We start from the raw sequence: 21,423 nt of genomic DNA on the forward strand, positions 1-21,423 counted from the left end.
TTGGGAATACTTTCCTTTTAAGAAACTGACCGTTTTCTGTTTTAAATCCAGACAATATTGTTTTGGGCAGTTCAAGTTCGCTTGTCTTCTGCGTGTACGGCCAGGGAAGAGTCTGACACACCACACTTAGTGCCCTTTTGGCAGTTTTGAAAGAACTATGGATATCACCAAAGTTCCACCAAGTGGCCTTTGTCAACTTATTTGATTTCTCTGTGCCTCAATTTTTCCTTCTATAATATGGGGATCATCTAGATTGTTGTTGCAATGCAGTATAATACCATATATTTGAAAATTACCATTCAGAAAAGCCTTGTCTTACAACCAAATAGGTAACACATCTTGCCCATCTATGTATTACCAATTTTCTAATCACTGTGACTTTTGACATTCATGAAATGCAGATTTTAAAGAATTGCTTTATTCATAGTAGTTGTTTCCTATTTCCTCAAACAATAGATATAGGGTATAATGACTACCATTTTGGAGGATAAGGTTCTTTGTGTATTTTTGATGATAAAGAGTGCCCCATGCTCTGAAACGTTGGGAAGCCTTGAAGATGCAGTGGGAGGTGTTACTCTATTACACTTTCTGTTTTCTGCGGTTCGTGAGCCTATAAATGATGCACCACTCTCAAAGTCCCATCAACTTGAAAAATGACCAAATGATGTCAGCTCAGTAATGGTCATCCATATTGTGCTTTTGAACCCTGCTGCTCTAACTGGAAGGAAATAAGGCACAGAGGGAAATTGGCTTTTCTCAACTGCCATCTGTCCAGGTTACCACTGCAGTGTCAGGAGATGGAGGGCTGGTACAGGCAGCCCAAGGTGAAAGAGACTGTGGTCCGTGGACCTCCTTGGAAGCATGACTCTGGCCAGCCCCATCTTCCTTCTTTCTGTTTGCTATGTCTTATTTGTGGATTGTCATTCTGGACTTGAAGTTTTCAAAATTTTCCTTTTATGATTCCTAATGATCTCCTGATATTTGTGTTGACTGCTTCATCCCAGGGTGGCAGACTGGACCTTTTGCTTGCTTGCTGATTTCTGGCACAGACCTGAATGTTGCTGGTTCTCATATCTGCCCAGCCCAAACCATAGCAGATTCAGCCTCAGCCATCCTTATCTGGAATCTTGGACAATTCATCTACTAACAGGGGTGGAGTTGTCAAGCTTTAGACCAGGAGTCCACAACCACCAGGCCATGGACTTTCCTGGTGGCTCAGATGGTAAAGAATTTGCCTGTAATGCAGGAGATGCAGGTTCCAACCCTGGGTCGGGAAGATTCCCTGGAGAAGGGAATGACTACCCGCTACAGTAGGAGCCTGGTGAACTACAATGTATGGGGTCACAAAGAGTCGAACACAACTCAGCGACTAGCACTTTCACTTTCTGTAACCCCCAGGCCACAGACTGGTACCTGGTACTGGTCCATAGCCTGTTAGGAACCAGGCCACACACAGGAGGTGAGTGGTGGGTGGGTGAGCAAGCAAAGCTTCGTATGTATTTACAGCCTCTCCCCAGCACTTGCATTATTGCTTGAGCTTCATCTCCTGTCAGATCAACAATGACAGCATTAGATTCTCATAGGAGCACTAACCCTACTATCCTTGAATCATCCCGAAACCGTTCCCCTCACCCCATCTCTGGAAAAATTGTCTTCCATGAAATGAGTCCCTGGTGCCCCCCAAAAGGTTGGGAACTGCTGCTTTAGACTGTGATATTCATCTCTCAAGACTTAAATTCTCTCTGTTCCATACCATCTTGGCTTACAACCTAAGGCATGATATTTAGCTTCTGAATCCCAGTGTCCTTGTCTGTGGAATGATGGAATGATACTGTATCAGGGCTGACACTCCTGGAAAGGAGTGCCCAGGTGTAGTTAGAAGTACGAGAGCCTTCAGGAAGGAGGAACCTGTGGGGCCTTCGAGCTTTTCTCGTGTGGGCGGGGAAAGCTGCCTAATTATGTAGGCCTGATTGATGCATGTGAAAGAAGAAGGGAGGAAGGAAGATAAGGTAGAAGAGCTTGAAACTCTGGTGCAGCTCCTGGAAGCTCTTAGCCAGGTTCACAGAAGTGACAACTGTCACATCCGTACACAACTACTTTAAAAACTACAGCTTTGACTCTGTGGACCTTTGTCGGCAAAGTGATGTCTCTGCCTTTCAATACGCTGTCTAGGTTGGTCATAGCTTTTCTTCCAAGGAGAAAGAGTCTTTTAATTTCATGGCTATGCCACCTGATGCAAAGAGCTGACTCATTGGAAAATACCCTGATGCTGGGAAAGATTGAAGGCAGGATGAGAAGGGGATGACAGAGGATGAGATTGTTGGATGGCATCGCCAACTCGATGGACTCCCGTGAGTTGGGTGGACTCCGGGAGTTGGTGATGGACAGGGTGGCCTGGCGTGCTGCAGTCCATGTGGTCACGAAGAGCTGGACATGAGTGAGCAGTTGAACAACAACAACAGGAGCTGCAGTGCAGAGACTTCCCATGAAGGAGTCCCACTTTGGGGCAGAACTGGCCAGGGCCTGGTGTGCCCTCTAAGCTCAGCCATCCACCAGGGCCTCTTAGCAGTGATCATCTCCATCTCAGAGTCACAATTCATCATTGGAAAGTAAAACTGTTCATGTTTCAAATCAAATATTCATTGAAAACCTATTTCCGTAAAGCACCAAGCTGAGTGATGTCACGAGGCATTTGCAAATTGCCTCAATATGTCCTGCAGAGAGAGAGAGGTAATATAATGAAAAAAAAATTTTTTTTTGAGTCAAAGGCTGGGGAAGATGGCAAGAGCAGGTGAGCCCCAGGTTGGGTGAACCAGGACTTTATCCCCCAAAGATAGAAGTTCAAATTTGGGTATTCAAAGCGACAGTGAAGATGTAGGATTGATTTCGGTTAGTGTAGAGTTCAAGGCAGGAAGAACTGAGCAACCACAGGCTGGGAGCACCTTGGTGATTATAGTTCAGTGGGAGTGGAAGCCAGAAAATAGGTGGGGGCCCAGTTGTCTGTAGGGACTTTCCTGGTAGCTCAGCTGGCAAAGAATCTGCTTGCAATGCAGGAGACCCCGGTTCGATTCCTGGTTTGGGTAGATCCCTTGGAGACAGGATAGGTTACCCACTCCAGTATTCTTGGGCTTCCCTGGTGGCTCAGCTGGTAAAGAATCTGCTTGCAGTGTGGGAGACCTGGGTTTGATCTCTGGGTTGGGAAGATCCACCGGAGAAGGGAAAGGCTACCCACTCCAATATTCTGGCCTGGAGAATTCCATGGGCTATACGGCCCATGGTGTTGCAGAGTCGGACATGACTGAGTGACTTTCACTTCACTTCACTTCAGTTCTCTGTGGAAGCTGCGGACAGAAGGTCAAGGTGCAGCCGGGTGGTCTGGGGTTCTGAGAGGCTTCTAGGCAGGAATAGAAAAACACGTGCCATGTAGACCGAACTGAGGCATCTGAGCCTAGAGGAAACCTACAGAGGCAGGCATCCATCTGCTGGGGGAGGGGCACACGGCACACCACCTCGTTGGGGTTGTCTCTACCGGGAAGCTGAGCAAAGTCTGCTTAGCAATGAATACCCTATTTTCCAAGTTTGCTTCTCTAGTGTGCCACAACTTGGGTGTTAGAGCTGGCATTTTCTGTAATGTTTGCTTTGATTTCCATGCTATTAGAGAGAATTGCTTCCTGCTAGAGAACTTTTCCCTGGATATTTTTCTGGATGACTGGTTGGTTCCACGTGTTGCCTATTCAGAGGTCACACTTGGCTGAAACTCCTGCTCAGTCACCTCTGTCAATCCCATGGGGCCTTCCAGTGGGTAGAAATGAGGTGGAGGTGGTTGTTTCATGTCGCTAATTGCTCAGAGAGACATATGGGTCTTGTGCCTACAGGTGGCATTTGAGTGAGAACTGGAGAATGGGCAGGGGCCTGCCTGGAACACGCCTTCTCCCACCACCATGACTTTATCTGCCTGAGGACAAGAAATGTCAAAATATGAGTTGCTCACTTGTGTCTGAGTCTTTGCAACCCCATGGACGGTAGCCTGCCAGGCTCCTCTGTCCATGGGATTCTCCAGGCAAGAATACCGGAGTGGGTTTCCATTCCCTTCTCCAAGGAATTTTCCCAACCCAGGGATCGAACCCAGGTCTCCCATGTTGAAGGCAGAATCTTTACCCATCTGAGCCATCGACACTGGTGTGTCCAGCAGGTGTCCTGCAAAGTTTTGGGAAATACAGAAAGCACTGTCTGTTTGTAGATGTACTGATGGTGAACAGTGGGTAGGGCACGGAGAAAAAAGCAGGGCTTGGAGAGAGGGGGAGTCCCAGGGAGCAGAGCCTGAAGGTCTTTGTGCAGCCCATGAGGCACCTGGGCTTGATCCCAGAAGAGTTCAAAAGCCGTGGGAGGGTTTGGAGCAGGCAGTTGGTATGATCAGATTTGCTTCTAGAAAGATGTCTTTGGCAGAACTGCCGAAGGGTCAAGAGTTGGCGTGGAGAAGTGTTAGGAGGTTTCGGCATTAATCCATATGAATAAGTGGTGGGGACCAACAAAGGTGGTGTCAGAGCACAAGGAGGGAAGTGCTGCTTGGAAAGAGCAGAGAACCAAGTCCAGAGAGTAGAGTCAGCAAGGAGTCCACAGGAAGCAGGTCCAGCTTCTGAGGCAACATCCAGAAGGACCTTTTGGGGAGGGCCAAGGCCTCCTGCAGCAGTGAGCTTCTACTGGTCTTAAAGATTTTTCCCAGCCTGGTGTCCACTCCCATCCAACATCGACACTGGTGTGTCCAGCAGGAGAAAGATGTGATAGAATGGGTGGTTTCTGATCAGTCAATGAATATGTTAGTCTAGATGAAGCCCTGAAACTGGGTGATTTGGTTGATTCAATCAAATAATGATGCTCATTGATATTTTGAGTTTTAGTTTTTTGGCCACACTGCACTGCATGTGGGATCTTAATTCCCCAACCAGGGATTGAACCTGTGTCCACTGCATTGGAGGTATAGCATCTTAACCACTGGGCCTCTGGGCAAGTTCCACCCATTGATATTTGATATTCCACCCATTTGATATTCAATACTGGGTGGCACTAGTGGTAAAGAACCTGCCTGCCAATGCAGGAGAACGTTAAGAGATGAGGGTTCAATCCCTAGGTCAGGAAGATCTCCTGGAGAAGGGCATGGCAGCCCATTCCAGTATTCTTGCCTGGAGAATCCCATGGACAGAGAAGCCTGGTGGGCTGCCTTCCATGGTGTTGCAAAGAGCTGGACACGACTTAAGTGACTTATCACAGCAGAGCATAGCACAATATTTTGGTACTGAGTTGCCCCTTTCCTCTTCCTGGGGCATTGGCATTACACCTGGTCATTCAGGCAGTACAGTAGCACCTGTGCTCAGGTTTTGGCATCTGGAAGAGGGTTAATTACTTCATCTTTTCTTGTCTCCAGGTTTCATATTCAAAGGTTGAACAATAACAGCCCCTGGCTGTCATGAAGTTCAAATTTTGAGTAGGGGCCCCGCACAGTGCCTGTCTTGCAATATTGTTGTTGTTGTTGTTTAGTCGTTAAGTCCCATCTGACTGTTTTGTGACCCCATGTACTGTAGCCCACCAGCTCCTCTGTTCATGAGATTTCCCAGGCAAGAATACCAGAGTGTGTTGCCATTTCTTTCTCCAGGTGGTCTTGCAATCAACATCCATAAATGTTAGCCAATATGAGGATTATTACACATCCCTTTGCCTTAGAATGTTTTGGTCTCTTCGTATTCTCCCAGCTCTTGGGGATGCCTGCATCCCAGGATGTCTGATGCTTCTACGTCCGGTCTCACGGTGGTGGTGGGTCTCAGACCAGAACTGCAGGCTCCACACCGCTCCTTCGCCAGCCTCCCATCACCTGCCCTCCACCCCTTTTCCTCCACATCCTTTCAGAGTGTCTGGAACAATGGAGGAGACCTGTTTGATTATAGTCAAAAGTCTCTCCGGGAAGCTCCAACCCTTTCAAGGTAATTTGGCTTGATTTTATGGAAGTGAGCCTTGGGGAAAATTCAAATGTCAAGCATAATTTGGTACTTGAAACATGAGAGAAAAAGCGTTCTGATTTCTTTTCATCTGCATTTCCCCTCCACATTCTGTCCGGCCTTCCTCCTTCTCTCTCAGGGGTCATTACCTCGCAGTGGGGGCCAGAGGTGGAAGCAACAGTAGCAGGTGGCGATCTTTTAACCCTCCCTCTCCCCGAGTCCAGCACAGCCATTCAGTCTCATTCACTTACCCAGGCATCTCTGCTGACCCTGTTTTCTGGGTGCTCTCAAGGCAGAATGCTTTAATGAAAGCTGAAATCTCAGCTTAAGGATCAGCAATTATTTATACACACTAGATGATGAGTTAAAGTTCCCTTACATATGATCTCTGGGCTTCCCAGGTTGCGCTAGTGATAAAGAATTAGCCTGCCAATGTGGGAGATGCAAGAGATGTGGGTTCAGTCTCTGGGTCGGGAAGGTCCCCTGGAGAAGGAGATGGCAACCCACTTCAGTATTCTTGCCTGGGAAATCCCCTGGACAGAGGAGCCTGGTGGGCTATAGTCCTTGGGGTCACAAAGAGTTGGATTTCTTTGAGCAGTTAGGCACACATTGGAAGTCTGGGACACCCCCTCATGACCCTACTCTGCTACGAGTTCTTGATACCCAGGCACAGACTGGAGTTTTTTTTTTCCAATTATGCTCTCCTGGGCTGGGATGTATGAGTGGGTTCCAGCTTGTATGCTGTGAGACAGAAACCAGTTGGCATGATCACTTTCTGGGTCTAGAGGGACACACAGCACAGTACCTTCTATGAAGGTTGAAAAATGGAATATTTCCTGCCATATCAGTAAACAAGGATGTCACAGTCATCAGCAATTCCAGCTCTCCACTGTGAGCCTGAGGGCACTCAGGAAGGAGGAAAATATCTCTGGTCTAACAACCATCAGCCTGCAGCCACTCCCTATGGTGAGCCCAAGGGAGCTCACAACCGTGAAGAACGTGGGATACTGGCCCAGGATCGCTGACTGTTGTTCATTCACGCAGTCATGTCCGACTCTTTGCGACCCCATGAACTGCAGCACGCCAGGCTTCCCTGTCCTTCACCATGACCCGCAGCTTGCTCAAATTCATGTCCATTGAATCTGTGATGCCATCCAACCATCTCATCCTCTGACATCCCCTTCTCCTCCTGCCTTCAATCTTTCCCAGCATCAGGGTCTTTTCCAGTGAGTTGGCTCTCCTCATCCGGTGGTGAAAGTATTGAAGCTTCAGTTTCAGCTTCAGTTCTTCCAATGAATATTCAGGGTTGATTTTCTTTAGGATGGACTGGTTTGATCTCCTTGCTGCCCCAAGGGACTCTCAACAGTCTTCTCCAACACCACAGTTCAAAAGCATCAGTTCTTTGGTGCTCAGCGTTCTTTATGGTCCAACTCTCACATCCATCCATGACTACTGGAAAAACCATGGCTTTGACTAGATGGACCTTTGTCAGCAAAGTAATGTCTCTGCTTTTTAATAAGCTGTCTAGATTTGTCATAGCTTTTCTTCCAAGGAGCAAGCATCTTAATTTCATGGCTGCAGTCACCATCTGCAGTGATGTTGGAGCCCAAGAAAATAAAGTCTCTTACTGTTTCCATTCTTTCCCCATCTATTTGCCATGAGGTGATGGGTCCAGATGAATAGCTGAGATGTGCATGAAAGGAATGATTTCAATAAGCATTTTCCCATACATAGAAAAGCACTAAACTCCTTAACTTGGTTTTCTTTAATTCATAAAGATGCTTTTGTTGTTCAGACAACCTGCCCTTTGTTGCAAAACTTCTATATAACCTGACTCTTTCCCTCACCTTCTCAGAACAGTTCTCTCAGGGTTACTTGAGATGCTGTCTCCCAGGCTTGAAATCCTAAAAATTCTCACTGAATAAAACGGAACTCTCAATTTTTAGGTTGTGAGTAATTTTTAAGTTGACTAGTTCTTTTTGGATGTTATCTTGGGTCTTCTTGGATGTTCCTTCTCTGGATCCATTTGGTTGATCTGGGCCAAAATCTATCTTTTTTTAAAAAAAAAAAAAAAAAGCTTACTGAAGTGTAGTTAACTGACAATGTTGTGTTAATTTCTTCTGTACTGCAAAGTGACTCAATTATGCATATACGTATATATAAGTACATGCCTGTTAAGTCACTTCAGTCATGTCGGACTCTTTGCGACCCTGTGGACTGTAACTTGCCAGGCTCCTCTGTCCAGGGAATTCTCCAGGCAAGAATACCAGAGTGGGTTGCTATGCTCTCATCCAGGGGATCTTTCCAACCCAGAGATCACATCCTCATCTCCTGCACTGGCAGGTGGGTTATTTACCAGTAGCACCACCTGGGATGCCCCGTATATGTATATTCTTTTTCATATTCTTTTCCATTATGGTTTGTCACAGGGTGTTGAATATAGCTCCCTATGCTATACAGTACAATCTTGTTGGTTATCCATCCTACATATCAAATCTGTCTTTTTTTGTATCTGTCACCAGATCAAGGGAAGTTATACTGCTATTTAGTATAGGACAAAAAACCAACATACTAAGTTGACCAGCTTTCCAAAGACTTTGCTTGACTTGGTTTTATAGTTTCTGCAAAGTATTAATAGTAAGAATTTTCCCATTGAAAGATTTTAAGACCACTGCCTCACACATTGCCCATCTGTTGGTGTGGTCAATTGCTGTGGTAATTATTTTCCTAGCCAATAAGGGCACGTGGATGGTGAGATATCTCACTGGTTGGGCTTTCACTGTCTAATGTCATCACAGGTGGGGAAAACAGCAGAAATGGACAAAGCTCTAGTGATGGCTCAAAAAGTGACAAGCCAGAGTCCTTCCTGCAATGGTATGAACTTTCTTACGTCTAAAGCAATGATGCTCAAAGTGCCTTCTCTTGAGCAGCAGCAGCAGAGGTACCCAGGATCTTGTTAGTAGTGTAAATTCTTGGGCTCTGTCCTGGACCTACAGAATCTGAATCTCTGTGAGCCAGCAAACTGTATTTTAACAAGCCCTTCAGGTGAGTCTGATGGCAGCTTAAGCCTGAGAAACACTGCTCTGGAGCTTGGAATGAACTCATTCCCTTGACAGCTGAACATTTTCTTAGTCTGCTGGACAGGCTCCTGTATGTTGGAACAAGCTGCAACACTTATACAGGAGATGGAAGCTTTTCTTACTGATACATTTGTCCAAATCTTTCACTTCTACAGATAAAAACTTTGAGACTAGAAAAAGGCGTGAGTGTAGGAAGAGCTACCCAGTGTCACACAATGAACTGCAGATATCAGAATGGCTTTTAGTTCTCTGGATCCCACTTCAGTGGGATCTGTTCTAGGAGCTTAAGAAGATGCTGGGAGGAGGAGGATGGATGGATGGATGATTAAGGAGGTTTGTTGGTAAAAGATAGTGCATTATGTTGAGATTAGAATTGCTTTCAAACTCTCATTCTCTCCATATGGCCAAGGGAGAATCATTGCACCCCAGCCCCAAGCCTGTTTCCTCATCCGAAAATTGGGAACAACAATCCACATGTTGCCTTCCCCTATGAGATGTGAAGAGATCTGCAAACTGTAACCTGGAATCTGTCCAGGAAGCAGCAGAAGCGTAAGTAGCAGCAGCCTCTGCCACCTTTTTACAGGGAGCCAGTGTCTGGGCTGGGCTTGCCTGATGGCTCAGTGGTAGAGAACCTGCCTGCCAATGGAGGAGATGCAATTCAATCCCTGGGTCAGGAAGATCCCCTAGAGAAGGACATGGCACCTCCTCCAGTATTCTTGCTTGGAAAATCCCAAGGGCAGAGGAGCCTGGCAGGCTACAGCCCATGAAGTCGCAAAGAATCAGACCCAACTTAGCAACTCAACAACAATAAGTGTCTGGACAGCCATGCTCTGTCAGACAGCGGGGAGCTAGCATGCCTCAGGGATGTCAAAGAGGCCACAGAGCTCTCACCAGCTGGAAAAACTATCCTTTCCTTTCATTGACTAATTCACTTGACAGGTTTTCCCATTCTGGTTCCGGCTCTATCAAAACCAGTGAAACAACCTCTTATGTGATAATCATTTTATCACTCGGCTGCTATTGTAAATAAGGGATGGAGGCCTCTGTGCAGGGCCATCTTTACAACAGCTCCATCTAAATGCAAATGTAGATCCCCTGCCAAACAGAGAGGTGAGAGCTTTCCTATTAGCAGGCAGGAGATAGGAGAGTTAATTTAATGCTAAAACATTCCTGAGCAAGGAGAGCAATTTCCCCCGTTGAGCAGTGGCCTCATTTTCTCTCCATGACCACTGAGCCCATAATATGATAATTTTTACCTTTTTAAACTTTGCTGAAGGAAAAAGGACAGTCATCTATCTTTGGAAATGGCTCCTTCTGCATTCATTTTTATCTACAAAAATGCAGATATTTGTCTGTTTGGTGAATGAATGGCCTGGAAAGAAGCTAAAAGATGAAGATGACTTCAGTGCTGTGATGTGCTGGGATTCAATGCCTACACTTGACTCCATGAACTCCCTACCGGCAGGCTTGCTGTGTAATGGTATTTGCCCAGCCCAGACTAATCGGCTCATCTTCTTCCTCCCTGTGGCCAGTCTCCCTGGGCTGAGAGAAGAGGAATTGAAGAGGAGAAGGGAAGAAAAAGAACATGCACAAGCAAGTCCATTCATGTTGCAGTTATCGGGTCAGTGGGTTGGGGGACTTCAAACGAGTCCTTCTTTCTTGAGGAGCATCTTGGGTCAGATGCTTTCAAGCTGTGTGACCTTGAATAATCACTCAGCCTCGCTGAGGCTTCTCATCAGTGTAGGGATGGGAGGTAATCCACCATGTCTCTGGAGAGAGGCAGAAAAGGGTGAAAGTTTTCTGAACCCGTTTCACCTGCTTCCCTGAGGCAACACCCTCATACTCCCTGGCAACCTTGGGGGAAGGCAGTGTAAGCCCCATTTTACGGATGAGGAAATGGACTCAGGTGCTTCTCCTGCTCAAGGCAGCACTGCTCATGGAGGAACTATCGTCAACCGTCATGGCTCCTTGATTCCACACTTGTGAACTCGCTTACATAAGAAAGACTTCTGTTCAGAGTGCCTTTGTAAGTCCAATTTGTTTTTAAGTCCAACAAAGTTAGCCTAGGTACCCAACTAACACAATTGGCTATACAATACTCTACTGTCATAGGTTTATAACAGTTTTCACACAAATAATACATTAAAAAACAAACACAGAAAGTAAACATTTTTCATTTTTACAGTGCAGTACCATGAAGTACAGTTCAGTTGCTCAGTCGTGTCCGACTCTTTGTGACCCCATGGACTGCAGCAGGCCAAGGCCTCCCTGTCCATCGCCAACTCCCAGAGTTTACTCAAACTCGTGTCCGTTGAGTTGGTGATGCCATTCAACCATTTCGTCCTCTGTCACCCTCTTCTCCTCCTGCCTTCAATCTTTCCCAGCATCAGGGTCTTTTCCAATGAGTCAGTTTTTTGCATCAGGTGGCCAAAGTATTGGAGTTTCAGCTTCAGTATCAGTCCTTCCAATGAATATTCAGGATTGATTTCCTTTAGGATTGACTGGTTTGATCTCTTTGCAGTCCAAGGGACTCTCAAGAATCTTCTGCAGCACCACAGTTCAAAAGCATCAATTCTTCGGCGCTTAGCTTTCTTTATGGTCCAACTCTCACATCCATACATGACCACTGGAAAAACCATACAACGGCTGCATACATGGGCTGGCACTGAGCGAAGAGGCAAGAAGAATTACTGACTGCAGGAGGGAGAGGAGGTGGGAGATGGTGGAGCTGAAGGATCGTCAGCAATAGGAGATGGAGGGGCAAGCTTCGATCTCACTCATATCTGACACTGATGGAAGGTTCTGGGCTTGAAATAAACATGCTGCTCTACTATATACAAGACTGTAAAGTAGCAGAAGCACCACCACTTGTAGAGAACGCAGATACGTGAACAGACTTCCAAATGTACATGATGGGACATGCGAACGTGCGTCTCCATCTTTGAAAGTTCACAACTTGAAGGTTCGTGTGTTACTTACTGTACTTGCTAAGACTTATCTGTAATCATTGAATTGATACTTGCTCTTTCCCAGGCATTTATGGACATACATAGACCTGAAAAAAAAATTGAATTGTCAAAAGCATACATTCCTGGCTGAGGTCTATCAAGGTGACACTCTGTTGTTTCTGCTCAGACTTTGACGAGGGTCCCTTTAATAGTGTATTTAGCGTCATGTTTTCCACATTTCTGTGATTTGGGTTGTGATTTTGCTGTTTCGAATAGCTAGCCTGCATACTGCTAAAGAGCTGTGTGGTGTTCCTAAGTGCAAAAAGGCTGGCATGTGTCTTATGGAGAAAATGCATGTGTCAGATAAGCCTTGTTCAGGCAGGGTTACAGAGATATTGTTGTCTGTGAATTCAGTGTTAATGAATCAAGTGTAAATCCTAAGGGGCTTCCCTGGTGGCTCAGACTGTAAAGAATCTGCCTGCACTGCAGGAGACCCAGGTTTGATCCCTGGATCAGGAAGATCCCCTGGAGAAGGAAGTGGCTACCTATTCCAGTATTCTTGCCTGGAGAATCCCATGGGCAGAGGAGCCTGGTGGGCCCCAGTCTAGGGGGTCACAAAGAGTCGGACATGACTGAGTGACTAACACACATATATATTCAATAAGGTGTCTTTAAACAGAAACACAGGTAAACATGTGTTGACTGGTTGATGAAAATGTATTTCCCTCAGGAGCGAATTCGGTGTTCACTAATTCGGTGTTTGCCATGACTTTATGGGACATGATTACAATGAATCACGAGTGGTGACTGTTGTTCAGTAGCTAAGTCATGTCCAACTCTTTGTGACCCCATGGACTGCAGCATGCCAGGCTCCTCTGTCCTCCACCATCTCCCAGAGTTTGCTCAAATTCATGTCCATTCATAGTGATGCTATCCAACCATCTCTTCCTCTGCCACCTTCAGTCTTTCCCAGCATCTGGGTCTTTCACAATGAGTCAGCTCTTTGCATCAGGTGGCCAAAGTATTGGAACTTCACCTTCAGCATCAGTCCTTCCATCTGGCCCTGCCCCATGGCCCCCTCACCCCAGCCAGAGTTCCGTTCTCCCCGTTTGTTTATCAGCTAGCTGTCTTGGGTGACTTCTGTGTTCTTTCTTCCTCTATAGGGTGGAGTTCTTAATACTATTTGGCCAGGTTGTTTAGGGAGTTAGGTGAGATTAATATACCTTAGCACAGTGCCTGGATCATCATAAAATTTAATGACTATGAATACAACTAATAGGATCTCAGGTTAGAATTATTTGTGTGATGCTGGTGTTCTGTGCCTTCCCTGGCTGGTTATTCTGGCTCTTGTCTGAGCCTCCCTTTTAATCTCTGCCTGTCTTTTCTGCTGCTGGTCCCTTTCTGATGGCCTCTCCTGGCCTCTCTGTTTCTGGACCTTACAAACCCTGGATCCTCTCTGTAGGGGCCAGAATTCACTGGTTTCCTGTGGGGAAAGTGGGGGTTATGGGCTCATTCCAGCCACAGTCTACCTTCATCCACAGTTGTAGGTGCAGAAGGATGTGGGGTTGAAGCCACCTAGCACATTCAGTCACTGCCCCTCCCCAGCCATGGTGCTTTGCTTGGTCCAGCCCGCTGAGCAGGAGCTGCTGAAGGAGTTGCTCCCTGAGAAGAGAGTGATCAGGCGGCAGGCCGGAGCTTAGATGATACTAGGATGTACATATGTGGCTTCCCAGAAGACTTCTATCACATTTACAAATACACATATACATACGTTACATACAATAGTGAGTCTGGGGGGCAGACTCCCCCAGAGCCTCGACTGACACAGTTACACCTCTTAGGAATTCTAGCAAAGGGCGCCGGGCTCTAGAGTAATGGGCTCCCTGTTTCTCTCCTGCCCAGGAGAAGCCCCGCCCAGCCCACCCCGCTTCAGGGGTGGAGAGTTGTCTAGTAGGGAGAGTTGCCTCAGCAGGTTTGGAGGCTCGCGATTTGGGCTGCAGGGAGCTGGGGGCTGGCTGCGCTGACCAGAGAGGCTCTGAGCATCCTGCAGAAGGTGCTGGTGCAACAGCAGTGAGTGGGGCTGCTGGTGGGCAGGCAGAATGTGCAGGAACGGTGGGGGTGCGTAACTGGGGGCCACTCCGGGGGCCGGGGGACCCGTGGAGCCCAAGTCTGACGGCAGGCTGAATGAGGGCGGGGTCTTTGAGTGAAATCCCTGCTCACCAAAAGTCTGAATCTTGTTGTAGACAGACCCAGTCACATCAGGGAGGCCAGAGGTGCTCAAAGACACCCACACTCCTTTGCCAGGCCCAGAACCTGCAGTGGTAAAGAATCCACCTGCCAAGGCAGGAGACACAAGAGACATGGGTTCGATCCCTGGGTCGGGATGATCTCCTGGAGGAGAAAATGGCAACCCACTCCGGTGTTCTTGCCTGGAGAATCCCATGGACAGAGGAGCCTGGCTGACTCTAGTCCATGGAGTCATGAAAAGTGAGACATGACTGACTGTGCACGTGTGCATGCACACACATACACAGATGTATACATGTATATATCAAGGAGGGATTGCTCCACTGTGGCGGAGGTACAAGAATCGTGACACAAATAAGCAGAGGGTGGGATGAACTGGGAGGGCAGCATTGACATTATACGCACTACCAAGTATAAAATAGATAGCTAGTGGGCGGCTGCTTGTGTAGCACAGGGGGCTCAACTCAATGCTCTAGAGGGGCGATGACCTCGAGGGGTGAGATGGGGGTGGGGTGGGAAGGAGGCTCAAAAGTGAGGGGATCTATGTGTACATATAGCTGATTCACCTTGTTGTATAGCAGAAACTAACGCGATGTCGTAAAACAATTGTCTTCCACTTAAAAAAATAGGTATCACATAGAAAGGATATCTATAAATAGAACTCCATGTCCCCAGCTGGCTGGGGTCATTAAGAACCTGCAGTCCAGGTTCGATGCATGAGACGGGGCATTCAGGGCCAGTGCAATGGGATGGCCCTGAGGGATGGGATGGGGAGGGAGGTGGGGGGGTGCAGGATGGGGGACACATGTACACCCATGGCTGATTCATGTCAACCTATGGCAAGAACCACTACAATATTGTAAAGTAATTAGCCTCCAATTAAAATAAATTAATTAATTAAAAAAAAAGTCTGATATTTAGGATGTCTCCCCATTGGACTGTATAAAGACTCAAGAGTTTACATAGTCCCTTCAAAACAAGGGTGGGATGCTACCTGGGGGCAGCCGTGACACCTCTTGCAGTGCTGTCCAGACATATCCCCGAGTCGGGCACCAGGGATGCGCCTTCAGAACATCCATGCTGCTGAAGTTCTAAGGCGTGGCCCTAAGCCTCATGGCTCTAAGCCTTGGCGCTGTGCCCTACATACATTCTGGCCTCTCCAGTTTCCTCATAAGTGTGGCCATAGGACTTTCCCCTTAGTGGAACTCCAGACCCTATTCCTGCTTCCAGCCCTGAGTGGAAGAGTCTGGAAATGAGTGAAGACGAGAGCAAGATTTCAACCAATTTCTTACCCTGTTATACCAATCAAGCATTTGAATAATTCCCAAAGCTGAAGCAGAGCATGCGAGTGGTTGTCAAGGCTTTATTGGAGGGAGATTGGAAATAGTTCACCATGGCGACATCTTCATTGCTAAGGGGCCTCTTTGGAAACTCTGGACATCTACCCTTGGCATATCTCTTTTAGATTTAAAGGGACAGTTTACTCATCACTCAGGAGGTTCAGGTTGAACAAAGAGTTTTTGTTAATGAGAGTCTTTGTTAATAAAGAGTCTTTGTTAATAACAGCTGCTGTCTGTTAATGAGATTTGTACCTTTCCCCCTGGGCTGTGGACAAAAGTTTTCCCAGTTGTGCTTGGGAGGTGAAGAAATTCCTCACCTGGTGATGACGTGTTAGCAGGATGCCAGTATTCACATTTCATCTTTGCAGTAACCTGAGAAATCAGTTCTAGCACTGTCCTATTTTACAAATGAATAGAGTAGTTTAAGAGTTGAGATATACTGAAAATCAGATGAGCAACTTTGGTAAGGAGACTGGCAATTCCAACGGTGACAGGCCGAGTCCAAACCTGCTGTTTCCAGGCGCTGAACCCTCATAGGAGGTGTCGGGGGATAAATCGGGCATAGATCATCTGCCCTCAACAGTTTGTCAGTCTGCTGAGAGTTTACATTCTGTTGCATTTTATTGTATTTTATTAAGACCGTGGTAAGTGCCAGTGGGGTTGCCTGGGGTTACTGTTTGGAACCAGCCACTCCACTCACAAGAAGCTTGGTGGCTGCAGAATGTCAGTTTCCCCTGTGTGACACTTCCCGGCAGGCCATGGAGAAAGTGATTGGTGGGGAGGTCTTCAGAGTCTTTCTCCTGCGAGAGTGGGTGTTGAGAGCAAAGTCAAGTAAAACCAAGATCCTGGAACAAAGACCAACCCACTCTCCTTGCTGAAAACCTGGGAATAGCCCTGGCTTCCTATCTTTCTATCGGCTTGGTTGTTTAGATTTTCACTGGAGTCTCTGAACTGCCTCGGTGGCATCATCATCATCATTATCTTACTTACGCTCACTCCAGTTGTGTTCTTTGATTCCAATCAGAGCAAGTTTAAGAAATACCCAGCTCCATTCTTTTTTAAAATTCATCGATTTATGTGGCTGAGCCAGGTCTTAGCTGTTGCACTCAGGATCTTTGATCGTCATTGTGGCACGTGGGACCTTTAGTTTCAGCTTATGAAGTCTAGTTCCCTGACCAGGGATCAAACCTTGGGCCCCCTGCATTGGGAGTTTGGAGTCTTAGCCGTTGGACCATAAGGGAAGTCTCATGTGGATCCTTTCTTTAACCCAGTTCACCACTCCATGTGAGGACCTTGGCCCTGCTGAGTGTCAACCAGACTCAGAAAATAGACTCTGGAATCCCTACCAATCAAAACTCCCAGTGCCAATCTCAGGCTTTTCTTTTAGGGGGAGCCCTCGGGGGGGTGGGGTCAGCCCTTTGGCTGTTTCTTAGTTTAGAATCTGTCAAAAAGTGTCAAAATAACGGGTGAGGTTAAATGTCTGAATCCAAACGATCGTTCACAGGCACCTGTCCAGTCTGGAGAGTGTACTGTGTAGACATATGCAGAACAGGTGAGAAGCAAAAGGAAGGGCCCAACTCATAAGTTATGATAAAATGACAGGAGTTGAGAAAGACAGGACGCACAAATCAGTTTCACAGAACCGAGAGTTGGTTGGTTGTCATCGATAAAATCTTTGTGAACCTGACATTCTGCAGCCACCAGGCTTCATAAATATCCTGTTTACTTAGTTAAACCAGTAAAGATGAAATGTATTTCCTTTCCTCATACGAGTTGATTTCTCTTGTTTATTAAGCCTACAGCCTTCAAATCCTGGGCTTTCTGACTCCAAAGTCCATGAATTCTTTCACCATGCCTATTGGTCTTCCAAAGTTAGCATACATAAGAATTACCCAAGGAGCTGTTTCTGAGTTTTGGCCCTATTGCTCAGAGCTTCAGAATCAGAGGATTTGGGAGGGGCATCCAGGAATTGACATTTTTCGATTGAATCAAGGACTGCAGTTTGAGGAATACTTCAGTACCCTTGATTGCCTTCAGAAATCTTCTGCAAAAAGGGAATGATGTGTTAGCCTAATGCACTGAGAGACCGTTTACAAATTGGGAGGGGAAATTATACCAAGACCCATTTTCCTTAAAATAGGGATTGATTTGGCTTTTTGGTCCCTTTATGAAGATCAAAAGTCCCTTTTCCTCCAGCCATTTTCCATGGGATTATGAAATTTTTTTTTTTTTTTTGCCAAAGATGATTACTTCAAAAAAAAAAAAAAATATTTCCAATCCCACTATGAAAATGTGTAATGGGGATGGGGTGGTCTCCCAGGCACAGTGAGTGAAGAACCACAGGATACTATTAGCACATTCTGCTTTCATTTATCAAAGTGTCTTCCAACCTACTTTAAAATCTTTCACACTTTCTATTGAGAAACAGTATATTACTTCTAGTTAGAACGGGATGCTGGGGATTCAGGCCTTATGTAAGGTAGCTCTAGAGATACTTTGGAGTTTTTCTTTGTGTCTAGAACCTACTCTGTTCTCCAACCCACTTTTCTTGAAGGGATCAACTGCTGAACAGGGCAGGAAATGGAGTTTGAAGTGCCATTGATTCACTTGGCCCAGCTCTTTTTATTTTTCCTGTCTGTGTCCCGAGGGGGAAAAAGAAATACACTAGGGAGTCAAGAGTTGGGGAGGTTTATCTGAAAGAGATGGCTAGGGTGAGGCAATGTAACCAAGAGATAAAAGACAGACATCAACAATGTAGATGACTTACAGTCGCTCTTCCCTTTTTGGATGGCTTTGCTCCAATTAATACTTTCTACAGCCTTAAGGTAAGATTATAAAGTAGGTAATAAGATCCTCTAAATCCTACTGTTTTGAAATAATTCTTATTGTCTAATTCCCTTGGCTTTTCTGTAATGCTTTCAAGAGGTTTCAAGCCAAAGTTCCAGAAATGTAGGGCTTCCTCCTCTTTAGCCTGGGAGATAAGTAAAAATAATTGATTCTTCAGGGTCCTTAATTTGTTGGGATTGTAAACCGAATCCTCAAAAGATCATGGTCCATTTGCTATATAAATGTCTCTGGGATGAAAAAAAAAGCTAAAGTCGGAGTAAGATTTGAGTCAGGTTGAATAAAAGTCTTAGGATTGTGTGTGTGTCTATAGTCAATATTTTAAATGGTCTTTGGACTTGTTAATAAAATTATATTAAAAAAAAAAGAGTTCCAAGCACTGCTACTCTGGGACACTGGGAAGGTCTTTTAATACTCTGGCCTTCTTTTCTTCATTTCTGTTCGATGCAGCATACAGTTTAGAGCCTCTGAAGTTAAGTTCTGGCTCTGTTCCATAGCATGATGATGGATGGAAAAGCTTTTCATTCTTTCTGAAGGGGAATTTGCCCAAGTGTAGAATGGGAAAAAGAATGGCTACATTAGAAAGTTATTGATTACCCATGTATTCAGTAGCTATCATCTATACAATAATTTGGGCTTCCCTGGTGGCTCAGACAGCAAAGAATCTGCCTGCACTGCAGGAGACCCAGGTTCAATCCAAGGATCAGGAAGATCCCCTGGAGAAGGAAATGGCAACCCACTCCAATATTCTAACCTAGAGAGTTACATGAACAGAAGAACCTGATGGGTTACAGTCCATGGGATTGCAAAGAGTCAGACACGACTGAGCAACTCACCTTTTACTTTCTATATAGTCATTCATGTATTCATTTATTCATTCATTCTTAAGCCCCAAACCTGTACTAGGTTCTGGACTGTAACAGTGAATAAGCCATAACGTCTAACTTTAAGAAGCTCTAAAGTTAACAGGTAGACAAATATGTGAATGACTCCTCAGGCGGCTCAGTGGTAAAGAAACCTGTCTGCCGATACAGGAGACACGGGTTCAATCCCTGTGACAAGAAGATCCCTTGGAGGAGGAAATGGCAACCCACTCCAGTATTCTTCCCTGGAAAATTCCACAGAGGAGCCTGGCGGGCTACAGTCCAGGGGGCCGCAAAAGAGTCAGACATGACTGAGCAACATAACATGTGTGCATATAAGTGAATAGTCTGTCACAGTATAGATGATTCAGATTTCTGAGGGGGCAAAATCAAGAGCAGTGGCAGGACATGGTCCCCTAAAGCAACATGCAAGGGTTTGGGGGTTGTAGAAAATAGTGTTGATTGCCAGTCTAACACCATCCTCTTTTCTGGCTGACTTAATTCTGTTCCCATAATCTGCACTTCACTAATCCAATCATGGTAATCCCTCTCTTGCTGGTGATTGGTTTAGGCATGGGTTTGTTACACAGTGCTGGTCACTGAGAATTGAAAGCCTGATTGAGGATTCTGAGAAATATTTCCTTGCTCTCAGAGACACTCAGAGACCAAGAGAGGCTTTCCTCTCCTCTGGATGATGCTGTGACCTCGTGTTTTGCCTGTAATAGAACCATACCATCCATCTGCAACCACAAAGGAGCCAAATAGGCAAAGGATCCATCTGGGACTTCTCAGGCTGGTGAACTCAGCTCCTCAACAGTGTCATCAATGACCCTGCTTTGTCTTTCGGTCCCGTTGTCCTTCAAGAGGGAGGGGATGTAGCTATATTTAATTATGGCTGATTCAGGTTGTTACACAGCAGAAACCAACACAACCATTGTAAAGCAATTATCCACCAATTAAATATTAAAAAAAAAAACAAAGTAATATTTTCATCTAAAAAAGACTTCATGTTTTACAATACATCTTTGTTATAAATAAACCAATTGAGTCACGGCTTCTGTGACTTCAGTTACAATGGCCTTGGCCGTTGATAGGATGCTTGATTCCTGAAGAAATAAGTGATACTCAGGGGATGAGAGAGGATAAGGGCATTTTTTTGGCAAAGGGAGACACATCGGGGAAGGCTCTCATAAAGAACCTGACTCTGGGAAGAAACTGAAAAAACAAAAAGTCGGTGTAAGTGAGAGATGGCCAAAGATGAGCCTGGAGAGATAACCGAGGCCAGGTCAGGGAAGCAATTGTATATCTCTGTGACAGTGACATCATTCCTCTTTATGAAAGGGTAACCTAGACAGCATATTAAAAAGCAGAGACATTGCTTCGCCAACAAAGGCCCATATAGTCAAAGCTATGGGTTTTCCAGTAGTCATGTATGGATGTGAGAGTTGAGCCGTAAAGAAGGCTCAGCACCAAAGAATTGATGCTTTTGAGCTGTGGTGTTGGAGAAGACTCTTGAGAGTCCCTTGGACTGCAAGGAGATCCAACCAGTCCATCCTAAAGGAGATCAGTCCTGAATATTCACTGGAAGAACTGATGTTGAAGCTGAAGCTCCGATACTTTGGCCACCTGATGCGAAGAGCTGACTCATTAGAAAAGGCCCTGGTGCTGGGAAAGATTGAAGGCAGGGGGAGAAGGGGATGACAGAGGACAAAGATGGTTGGATGGCATCATTGACTCAATGGACATGAGTGTGAGCAAGCTCTGGGAGATGCTGAAGGACAGGGAAGCCTGGCGAGCTGCAGTCCATGGGGTTGCAAAGAATTGGACCCGAATGAGTGACTGAACAACAACAATGACTGTAGACCAGGGAGGAGTCAGGACCATCAAGTCCCTTCCAGAACTGATGTTCACCTGCGTGTCAGGGCCCCTAGCCTGCAGGACTCCAAGAGGAATTTGGAGTTTATACTGTTTTCCATTCGAGGACCATCACTGTGAGCACACGACAGCCTGCTTTTGGCTACACGAGAGAGCAGAACGCTGGAGGCACCCGATACACAGTAGCCTTGGGCCCACTGAAGGCTTCATGGGTTTGTTTTCTAATATAATTATTC

At 46.0% G+C, this 21,423-nt stretch overlaps 1 long non-coding RNA gene across 2 annotated transcripts in view; it reads left to right on the plus strand.

Annotated features, from left to right (window-relative positions):
* Positions 1–21,423, plus strand: part of LOC122433104 — a 481,223-nt gene that overhangs the window by 146,257 nt on the left and 313,543 nt on the right. The gene's annotated exons all lie outside the window — the stretch shown is intronic.

This window comes from Cervus canadensis, chromosome 32 (assembly GCF_019320065.1).
Source record: "Cervus canadensis isolate Bull #8, Minnesota chromosome 32, ASM1932006v1, whole genome shotgun sequence".
NCBI classification, from domain to species: domain Eukaryota; kingdom Metazoa; phylum Chordata; class Mammalia; order Artiodactyla; family Cervidae; genus Cervus; species Cervus canadensis.